Consider the following 12,395-nt stretch of genomic DNA (forward strand, 5'->3'; position numbering starts at 1 on the left):
AACACCATTTTTAATTGTATTAGCAACACAGTTTTTTTTTAAATAATGTCGCCACTTAACTGATTAAGTACCATCATTACATAGTAACTCCTGGATGCACTCCGAAATTACAGAGCGATAAATATTACATCCTGAAAGCTCAGAACAATGAGCTACGCTATGTGCCGCTACATTAGAGCGTTCAACATGCTGAAAAGAACACTCCAGAAAATTAGTTGCCAGCTTCTTCATGTCCCCAACCAGGCAGCCCACACTGGAACGATCTCTTGTAGCGAGCTTGATTCTCAGAATGACTGAAACGCAGTCTGAAGCCAAAATAATTTTCTCAAAGCTCTCTTCCTTTGCCAAGGACATAGCACGACGTATCGCCATTGCTTCAGCAATTTCAGGCTTCACAATCCCTGGGATCATCTCGTTCAAAGCAAAAAGACATGAGCCATTGTTGTCTCGGGTCAGGACACCCATTCCTATTTGACGTGAAGAGTGGAAAAGTGCAGTATCTGTGTTTATAAAATTGTTCCTGCCAGCGGTGGAATCCATTCTCAAACTGAAGTAAAGGAGTCACACCTAGGGACATTCACAGGTTTGGAGCAGTACAGCACAATCATCTTACACCAAAATCTTCTCAATTACTCTCCGTGGACTAATAGAAACATTGTTGTTCATGCCATCATTCCTGGCCTCCCAAATGTGCCAAAAAGTCACAACAACATGAGTATTCTGAATGTTGGATCCACGCCTCAGTAAGTCAAAAATCCACTGCCTCATGTTTGTCAAATTTCTCCTGCACAAGTTCAGATCAAACTTTTGTCTGATTTCCTCCCACACTGCTTCTGCAAAAGGACAGAACAAAAATAACATGCTCGATCATATCGTCTCTGTTGCAAAAGATGCATCCATCCATCACTGCAATATGTCATCTTCGGAGCTTGTAACTCCTAGGTAAACAATCATGAGCAGCCCTCCAAAGATTAATCTACATTTTCTCTGGTACATTCATTTTCAATACAGCCTTCCAACCTTTCAGTTTTTCATGCTAGTTCGATCAGAGGTCTCTTCCATTACAACTCAGTGCAGCAAGGAAGGAAAGAGCTGATTTTGCCAAATTATACGTAGAGGACGACTAGAGGATGCTTTATATAGGCATGGATGACAGAGATCAGACTCCAAACGAGAGGATTTGAGCCGGAAAATCATAGGGTTAGTTTGGAGAGATAAACTCGAAAACAAGTTTGATTCGAATAATATACAAAGCAATTAGCTTCGATTTTGGGGAAAAAGAAAGAAAACGTTGAGGGGATAAAAACCCTCAATCAATCGAACTCGGGGAAGACCGGTAGCGGCGGATCAGACCGGTAGCAAGCATGTTCTTTGTATGTGGGCGATCAGACCGTTAGGGTCCGAGTCCGACTCTGTTTTCGTCGGGTCTCGGGTTTCCTTGCTCGGGAATGCATGTTTCGTGTTTCTTTTGGTCTCTATCCCGAGTTGGACGTGGAGAAGGGCCTGTAGAGAGCAAGACCAAGACCTATTTAAGGGACAAGGCCGGTTCATTGTAATCCCCCGAATACAATCTACTTGAATCGTTTTTTACCATGTTTTCTATTTTACCCTAGTTTTAGTCCATCTTTGTTGATTTGCGCTGTAAATCGTACGCTGCTGCTGCGGGAGTGCAACACCTCTTTGTAGGTTTGTCCTGAAAATATTCCATTTTGCCCATGAGACGGGTAGTTTTGCTCATATCGATCTAAATCGGCCTAGAGGCTGAGTTTGGTCTCTAAATCAGCTCCGTTAGCCGGTTTAGCTATTTTTCCTACAAAACCCATCTTGATTTGGCCGTGTGGCTATGGATGGAGGTGGTTGGCGACTCTAGGATCACCGCAAGGCTTTAGGTGTTGCGATCGTGCTTGTCGACTTGTCACAAAAAGTTGCCAAACACAGCCCTCCTTGAAGATCTCGTCTTTGCGCAAGCTAAAACACTGATGCTTTAAGCAACAAGCTAGCTGCCAACGACAGGTCCTAGAGAACATTGAAGAAATAAATCAATCGGACGATGTCGAGAATCAGACTTATGTATGAATGGGCCAAGAACTCAGAATTGACACGATGTACTGGGCCAAAATTCACAAGTCTGCGCATGGGAGTAATAGAGGAGGCCACCTGCTGAATTTGGGCCATGTTGGCCAGCCCCTGTTTCATCCGAACTAGGGGGTTCGGCCTAACCCCCTGGCACCGTTGGATGCAGAGTTCTTCTGGACGGCGTGGATCACTCCCCAATGACGGTTGGAGGGCAATTCCGACAATTCCAACTGCCACAACCGTCATTGCCAGTCTATTTAAGGAGTTCCTCTTCTCACTTCTCTCACACACCTCAAGCAAAGCTCTTTCATATTTTCTCAAGTTTAGTTTTGTGTAATCTAGCTACTGGAATACGAATAGAGTAGAAACTGGAGTCCGGAAGCCTTCGGAAGAGTTCGGGTATGGCTCTAGTAGCTCTTCTCTTCTTTTGTAAGCTTTGTACTATTATTACAATACTCTTCTCTATACATTTATGGTATTGAAATACTTTCTGAAATATGAATGCCAACTTTACATTATGTTCATGTTATACTGAATATACTGTTAGCTTATCTGGTAGATGCTTTGGTGCGGGTATAATGTCTGCTTGTGCAATTACTCTATGTCATGACGATGATATTAGAGTAGTATCTGATAGTTTAGGCGTGGAGTCTAGATACGAGATATCATTATTTGGTGTTATATGCAATCAACAAGAATAAAGACAAGAAAACGACTGGAAAAAGAAGTTGATTTCATCTGGAATCAACAAGAATAAAGATAAGAAAAACCGCGGTTAAATCCATAAACGAAATCCGATGTCATATTGGAATCGAACGACAGTCATGAATAAGTAGAATAAAACTAAATCTACTCGATCGGCTGCTGTAGATATTAACAACATATAATCTTTACTTCGATACATACTTAAACCAAGTGATTGGGATAGATCGGTCGCCATGCCGAGACAGTATAAATCACTTGAGTCAAAATATATATTAAAGCAAAGATTATTCGGAGGTTTGTTTTGAGGATCTGTTGACTTCGAAGCTTGCTTGTCTCCTGACAAATCTGACTTCTAATCGTCCGCCGGGCGTGCCAAAAGCGTGTTGATGTAAAAACACGAGGCCTGGGAGATCTGCTTAACTCCAGTGCAGATCCAAAAGCTTGCCTTTAGGTGTGTGAGCGTGCCAATTGATTTGATCCTGCAATCAACAAGAAATAAAGACAAAGAAACCGCGGTTATGCCGATCGGCTAGTTGCCGGTGACGTATCATTTATCTTTGAGCCGATGTCATATGTAAATCGATCCGCAGTCATGAATAAGTAAGATCAATCTATTCGATCGTCTGTACATATTAACAATAATAATCCTTATGTCGATATATACTTAAATCAAGTGATTGGGATAGATCGGTCACCATGTCGAGATATTATAAATCACTTAGATCGAAATATATATTAACAACAAGATTATATATGTTCATAGCATAGCCGATCAAATAGATCTAGCATGTATCGACTAATACTCCGATACCACTCTATATTAAGATATCAAAGCAAGTAGAATATACCAAACAAAAGCCTATACTTAAATGCCAAGATCTTAATATAAAGGGCAGATTTAACTTGTCAATCGAGCATATAGGATAAAAGTAGTTAAATCAGGTAAGATCGGCTGAAACCCCGATGCTACCCTAATCGGCAACCAAAAGCAGGCTAGAGATTGAGATTGTAATCATGACTTATAAGTCAAACTCAACTGATGCAGCTATAAGTATGAAAAGAAGGACAACATCTAGACTATCAAGCCGTTGGATGTTTCATAGAGTGGTAGATATCCTATATATATCGAAGTCACATTGGTATTAACCTGATCGGCTGCCTTCTAGTAGCAGACGTTAGCCGATTGAGGTTAGATGACAATATTGCCAGAGATTATATAGAATATATGATATCGACGAACGAATCACACAAACAAGATTAGAGTATCATAAAGATGGAAGCACTAATCCTGAGAACGCAAGCCGCCATAACAAGTTTTACCTCTAGTTGAAGATCGAAACCGATGCAGCTCAACCCGAAAGCAAGAACTCGTCGAAACAAAACGAAAGTAAAAGGGTGGCGATGCACCGAGATTGTATTGAACGTATGTTGGTGTATTACATGGGGTTCGGGGTCTATTTATACTCGAGATTAAAAAATATGTCCGTCTCGGACACGACTCTTATCTCTAACAAATTCTAAGATACCATAAGCCCTTGCGGCGGACATTTGCCCAAACTTATCGCTAAGGAAATTACATAAATATCCTAACTAATAGATACAATTGCCTTCCCATGACTCAATCCGTGTGTGGCAATCCATATGAAGTAGTACATTAATGAATACGACAACGTTCATCAAGTCATATTGTCATAATCGGCTCAATCGGCTAACCTCGTCTGACTCGAACTCTGCCAATTAAAGCCGCAGCCGATTCGGACTTAGCCGATTCCCACTCTGTTTCCAGGATGATCTCTGTCTTCGATTCCGCTTCAGTTTAATCTTCATCTTCGATGATGACATTACCAAATTTGGTTGTTAACAGGGACATCGTTAGGAAACAGGTTTGTCAAATACATGGACAGTGATTGATGGAACAAATGTCTTCTCCATTCTATCCACCATCGGTCGAAGGCCACACTCCTGAAAGTCCTTAGCTTGATGCTGTCAATACTGCCTAGAGGTGGTCCTAGTAGATTCAGCAGCGATCCATCATAAGTAATGATGTAATCTCACCTCTCCTTTCAATGTTGTTGGCAAAGAATAGGCTAATTGCCAGTTGACCCATGCTGAATTGCCTTGCAGCACTTGTCGGATGGTAGAATTCGTAAGTCATATTGATATTTTTGCCTTCATGGATGCCGACAGGGATGATACAAGAGCTGATAGCTGTTGAGAACACTTCTCTGGATTTTTCGTATTTGTCAGAGTTGATTTCATCAAATCGAAAGTCGCCTGGTAGTTCAAAGCTAGCAGATCCTTCATATGCAAACCAGATTCTATCATTTTTGGGAAACCCAACATAGAAGTTATTGAACCATTCCCTCAAAGGCTCAGCCAACATTTTTCCCGAGATGCTGACCGATGCTGCTTCTCCGAAGGACATACATCAGTACGTGCTGCTTGTTTCTCCATCGTCCCTGATGATTAACTCAAATCTTGGGAATTCTTCATCGGCTAGCGCTGGCCGATTGTCAACTTTTTTGGTGTGCAGGTTCAGCCAAATTTGGAGCAACCATCATGGACCCCCTGTGCCGATTGTTTTCCAGTGCCTATCTTGTCAATTGCAGTATTGAGAGTCTGATACACGTAGCCTAGCAGATACTTGCCAAGAGGAAAATGCTTCTTTTCTACCAGATTTTCAGCTACCCGTTGCCAGTTGCGGTCGGACCACAACTTGGACCACAGAATAAGAACTTCTCCGGCACATCATAAGAAAAGCTGTATGTTCTCTTGGGGTAACCGACCCAGTTCCCATGTTCTTGGCAACATAACCTGACCAACAACCTATACTTCTGGTTTTGAATTCGTGGGTGAGTTCAGTGTTCAGGCTGGATAAGTTAGCCGATGAGGTCATGTCTAGGCCAGTAATCATGATGATATCTAACAGTGTTGGGGTCATCGGTCCTTCAGAGAAAGGAACGTATTCATGGTTGTGGACCAGAAATAGGTGGCTGCTGTCATCATGGGTTCATCCCTTGCCATGTTTGCTGCAGTAATGTCTAAGGCTTGGGCTATGCCAATTTCTTCCCGGAGATCTGATTTGCTAGCTAACATCCTCTTGTACCACGCAAGCTAGCTGTTTTTCGGCCGACGGCCAGGATTTGAAGGTGCCTTTCCAAGGGCTAAGATCTAGATTGGCACATCTGAAGGGATTCGGTTGGTTTCGCCATTTATAAACTCTGTGGGATCTTAAGTTACCGATTGGACCAAGGAAGAATTGAAGTTCGTCGGTTACGCTAGGAATTGCAACCTGGTGAGTGAGATGCTACAGAGAAGGGAAATCAAGGATTGAGCGGAAGAAGAATCAAATCTGCGAAGAAAAGAAGAAGTTTAGCCGATGGGTACTTACCTCAACATACTCGGCGGATGATGCACTTGGATGGCTAGCGGAGGTCGACATTATCGTCGGCGGGAGTCGAAGTCGCCGGAAGTCGCTTCTGGATCGCTGAAAAGCACGAAGTCGTCACCGGAGAATTCGGGGTGAAAGATTGGGGAAAGTTTTTGGCTAGAGCGGTTAAAACGGAAGTGACGCTGTGAAGCGAGAAGAGCGGTGGTTACTATTTAAAAGGGAGCGCGTGGTAACGGCCTAAACGAAATCGGTTTTGGAAACCCTAGATCGGCTCGGAAAAGATATTTGAGCAAATCCGCCATATTACAAATATAGCGGACTTGGGGGGCATGAGTTCACGACCAAATTTGGCAAGATATGAACCAGGTTCAACATTGGAATCAAAACAGATTCAGCAAAGAGATGGATTTGAAGAACAGAGTATGCATCGGCTGTGAAGGCATCGACTAGAGTCTGCATTGGCTGAGGTGGATCGGACAGAGGATATCTGATACAACCGATAGAGGTGATGCAGCCGATTCCGATAACGGTGATTTCAAAGATGTTTCTATTATCGATCAAAGTACTTCATGAGGATTGCCATGATGGAGATAAAGCTTTCGGATAGGCAATTGTATCTATTAATTAGGATATTTCATGTAATTTTCTTAGAGATATATTTGGGCAAAGTCTGCCGTAAAGACTTATGGTATCTTAGAATTTGTTAGAGATAAGTGTCGTGTCGGCAAGGACATATTTTATAATCTCGGGTATAAATAGAACCCGAACCCATGTAATCAATTATCACACGATCAATACACTTTCGGCGCATCGCCACCCTTTTTACTTTCGTTATTTTGATGAGTTCTTGCTTTCGGGTTGAGTTCCATCGATTCGATCTTCAACTCGAGGTAAATTGTCATGGCGGCTTGCGTTATCGGGATTAGTGCTTCCATCTTTATGACACTCCAATCTTGTTTACGTATTTCGTCGAGTTTGATATACACTGTCGCAATCTTGTTAGTTGCATTATAACTTGTTTATCGGCTGGTTCTTATTGTTAGGAAATAATCAGTAGGGTTATGTTCTGTTATTAATCCAGATTGTATCGTGTATCCACCATCTCTTAGATGTTTTCATCATCTTGCCTAGATCTTATACTTGTTTATGCTTAATGCTGCATCGATGAGTTCGATCTATTAAGTAATATCCATAATTATGATATATGCCTTGTTTATGATTATTGAGAGAGATAGTATCGGAGTTTAGTTCAGCCGATCTGACCTGATTTAGCTATTTATGTCTCCTATGCTTGATTAATATGCTAGATCTGCCTTTATATTAAGATCTTATTGCATTAAGGTATATTAGGTTCTTGTTTAATATATATATTCTACTTGTTCTTTTTACGTCTAGTTGAAGATCGAAACCGATGCAGCTCAACCCAAAGCAAGAACTCGTCAAAACAAAATGAAAGTAAAGGGTGGTGATGCATTGAGATTGTATTGAACGTATGTATCTGATTACATGGGGCTCAGGGTCTATTATACCCGAGATTACAAAATATGTCCACATCGGACACGACTCTTATCTCTAACAAACTCTAAGATACCATAAGTCTTTGCGGCAGACTTTTGCTCAAACATATCTCTAAGGAAATTACATTAAATAACCTAATTAATAGATACAATTGCCTTCTCAGGACTCAATCCGTGCATGGCAATCCTCATGAAGCATATTAACTCAGCCCGACAATGTATACCACGTCACATTGTCGGATTCAACCTAATCGACTAACCTTGTCCAACTCGGACTCTGCCGATCCCAGTCGCAGCCGATTCGGACTTTAGCCAATCCTTGTTCTATCTCCGGAACGATTTCCATCTTGGATTCCGCCTCGATCCTATCTTCATCTCCGATACTTCGATTATCAAATTTGGTCGTTAACACATGCCCCCCGGTCCGGAATATTTGATAATGTTTCGGATTTGCCATATCTCATCTCCAAGAGAATATCACACTTGTCATTTTCCGACCGTTATCGCTCTGCTTTAAATACTAACCGTCGTCCTCGAGAAATTTCACACCGTTAGCTCCTTTTCACCGCTTAAGCCAACTCCGTCTTCTCTCTCTCCGGCGATACCCTCGGTGCGCAAGGCGATCTCGAGGCGATTTCCTCTCCGACAAGCTTCCGCCTGCAAAGATGTCGTCCTCCACCAGTCCATCCATCGCGCCATCGGCTGAGTACGCAGAGGTAAGTATCCATTGGCTAGATCCCTCTTCTTTTCCAACAGATTGGTTCTTCCTTGCCTCATCTTTGTTTTTCTTCTGCATCTGTAGCACTTGTCCAATCTGGTCGTGATCCCGAGTCTATCACATGAGCATCACTATTTCCTCGGTCCGATCGGCAATCTCGATCCCACTGAATTCATCATCGCCGAAGCTAATAGAATCCCCTTTAGATTAGCCAACCTAATCTAGGTCACTGGAAAAACACCTTCAAGTCTTGGCATCTCTTGAGAAAACCTCCCCTGAGAAAGTTGGGTTGTTTGTGTGGTATAAGCGCGTATCGGCTAGCAAGCTTGTTCATTGGGATGAAATCGGAATCAGCCAGGCACTTGCCCTCACCATAGCAAATTCGGCTAAAGACGAACCCATGATGGCCGCTGCTACCTATTTTTGGTCCAACACCATCAATGCTTTCCTGCTCAACCAAGGGCCGATGACTCCCACTTTGCTTGACATCACTATGATCACTAGTTTGATGTGACCTCATCAGCTAACCCCATGAACTTGAACACTAAGAACCAGTTTGACTTCAAAACTAAGAGCATAGGTGGCTGGTCCGGCTAGTAGTAAAGACTGTGTTGGTCTGTGAGGGCAGTCTATGACCTATGAAAGCAATTTGGGATGGTGACCGACCGGGAAATTCTTCTCGGGTGCGCACGAGTGAGGACAAAGTGTGTAGTAAAGACTTGTATTGGTCTGTGAGGGCAGTCTATGACCTATGAAAGCTCCCAGATGTAAGTGGGCCCGGCTGAGAGAGGCAGGATGTTACAAAGTGGTATCAGAGCTGACTCTCACGGTTTCACGGGCGCATGTTTCGCAATTACACAGGCATGGTGCGCATGGCTGGTGTGGACCCGGAGTGGTCACACAGCATGGCACATGCGCTGGCACTGGACACACGGACGTGGCCAAGAGGGGACGTTCCTGGCCTAGGGTGATCGACAGGGGCGTCGATCTCTCTTAAGGGGTGAGATCTCTCTTAAGGGGGTGAGGATGTGACATCCCGGCATAGGGCTTAATAGGATTAATAGAATACTCATATCAACACGTTGCAACTTCGTTTCCAGAAGCCGATCTCCAAAGAACTCCAAGGTTAAGTGAGGACAAAGTGTGTAGTAAAGACTTGTGTTGGTCTGTGAGGGCAGTCTATGACCTATGAAAGCAATTTGGGATGGGTGACCGACCGGGAAATTCTTCTCGGGTGCGCACGAGTGAGGACAAAGTGTGTAGTAAAGACTTGTGTTGGTATGTGAGGGCAGTCTATGACCTATGAAAGCTCCCAGATGTAAGTGGGCCCGGCCTAGGAGAGGCAGGACGTTACAAAATGGTATCAGAGCTGACTCTCGCGATTTCACGGGCGCGTGTTTCGCAATTACACAGGTATGGTGCACATGGCTGGTGTGGACCCGGAGTGGTCACACAGCTTGGCACATGCGCTGGCACTGGACACACGGACGTGGCCAAGAGGGGATGTTCCTGGCCTAGGGTGATCGACAGGGGCGTCGATCTCTCTTAAGGGGGTGAGGATGTGACATCCCGGCGTAGGGCTTAATAGGAAAATAGAATACTCATATCAACACGTTGCAACTTCTTTTTCGGAAGCCAATCTCCAAAGAACTCCAGGGTTAAGCATGCTTGGCCTGGAGCAATTTGGGATGGGTGACCGACCTGGAGCAATTTGGGATGGGTGACCGACGGGAAATTCTTCCTGGGTGCGTACGAGTGAGGACAAAGTGTGCAGAAAAGACTTGTGTTGGTCTGTAAGGGCAGTCTATGACCTATGAAAGCTCCAGATGTAAGTTGGCCCGGCCTGGAAGAGGCGGGACGTTACAATTAGCTTCAACATTATGTTCTTGGGACACATGCTTCAAAGTCACCAACCGGAATCCTTTCATCAACTCTCGGCACTTCTCATTGTAAACCATTAATGTATCATTTTTGCATTCATATTCTCCTGCCAATTGACTGATCACCAGCAAGGAATTACCCATAATTTCAACAGCATCAGCTTCAAACTCCTTAAGCAATTGCAATCCTTTGAGAACTACTTCATACTCAGCTGATTGTTAGTTGCATAAGGTTTAATAGTGTAAGCAAACTCAAAACTTGCCTCCCGAGGAGAAATTATAACCAAGCCGATACCCACAACCATGAGTGCATACTGATCCATCGAAAAACAAAATCCAAGGCTGTCACACCCTGAAAATCGCTAAATTATAAATCGTTGTGAAAAAAAGGAATTTTTATAAATTATTAATAATTAAAGTAAGTGTGTGAATAAAATCTATGAAAATTTTGAAAGTTAAATTGATATAGATAAAATTTTATTAAATACTTTGTGTGCCCAAGTATTTTCAGGATTTTCTTGGATTTATTTGTGCATTGGAATTATTTTTAATAAATGAAAGATCATTTCAGCAATTATTTAAATAAAAAGTTGATTAAACTCTCTTCCTAGCTTTGTGCCAAATCCGGCCCACTCCTCTACTTTCTCTCTCTTCTTCAGCCCGAGCCGCGGCTTTGTTCCCTCTTGCAATCAGGCCTAGTAAAGAAAAAGAAGCCCGAAAAGAAGTCTGTTTTGCCTCCTCTGCTACAGTATCGCCCCTAACCTCCAGCAGGTCGATCTTCTCCCTGCCGTGCCTGTGTACAGCGCCGCCTCCCTACCAAATTCGTCCTCTCCATTGCTCCTCTTTCCAAATTAGTTGTGGGAATGGATTCCCCTCGATCTCCTCTATCTTATCCCCAAGAAACCCCTTTGAATACCGTTGTTATCGCGTGAATTCGACGCGGTTTCGAGCTCTGTTTTTCCGGCGACCCTAACTTATCCATCGCCGATTCTTCCTGTATCTGAGCCGATCTCCTCCTCCTTTGGCTATAAATAGCAGTCCCAAGACCTCCTCTTCCGTTTCCTCCTTTTCCCGATTTTTTCCCTAGCCCTAGACCGCCGCCACGTTCAGCTTCTCTCTCCGCCGCAGCCACCTCGCCGACGCCTCGGCCACCCGTTCTTTTGCGTTGAACCCCGCCGGAAGTCGCCGTCACCGTGAGGCCGAGCTGTCGCCATGTTTTGATCTCCGGCGAAGCTTTGCCGCTTCTCCCGTGGTCGCCGGACCTCGCCGCAGCCTTCCACGGCATCGCAGCGCCAAGCCGAAGGCCATCCGCGGTTCGGTGGGTGGAACATCGTCATGGTTGTCGATCAGTACCTTGTCGCCGCCTCTACCTCGTTGCCGGCCGCTGTTCTTCGCCTTTCGTCCTCGCGTAAGTGGGTGGCAAGGGTCGCCTTGATCCTCTCTCCCGGTGCCCTCCGTTTCCGTCAGTGTACCGTGGTGCTGGTAACCGCCATTCCCATGCTCGCCGGCGTCGATCCTGCGTGGCAGCCATGTCATCGCTGACATCAGCGCCATATTGGCCATCCAAAATATTATTCCTTTTTAATACATGTCATCTACCAAGTATGATCCAATCTATTTTCCGGAGGATGTTTTAATCTTTTGTCTCAGGTATAAATCATTTGTAAATTGTTTAATCAATTTGGAATAGTCTTTCTTTAATAGGTTAATTGAAATTAAATATTGTAAAATTCATAACTAATTCATACGAACTCGGAATGAGGTCGTTCAAGTCTCATAATTCATCTAAATTCGAGCTCTACCCATTTATGAATTTTAATTGTACAGTTTATTTGGTTTTTATTAGTGTTTTCCTCGTTTTTCGTTTTAGGTTTAGTTTTCCCGTTGTTTCGGAGGATCGTTCGTTCGTGGAGAAGTCCTGAAGGTGAATTGAAGACGCTTGTTTGTAAGGCAGTCACACAGATCCCAAACAACCCTTTGAGCATGTTGAACCTGTTTAAAGCAATTGTTTTATTTGAAATATGCATTGTTTTGAATGTCATCGGGTGGTTAGCATTTCCCAATTAATTATGGCCGAAGTTGACTTTATTTTCCTATGGGTAAAAATT

Source organism: Oryza glaberrima, unplaced genomic scaffold (assembly GCF_000147395.1).
Source record: "Oryza glaberrima unplaced genomic scaffold, OglaRS2 ChrUN-Ctg40, whole genome shotgun sequence".
Taxonomy (NCBI): Eukaryota; Viridiplantae; Streptophyta; class Magnoliopsida; order Poales; family Poaceae; genus Oryza; species Oryza glaberrima.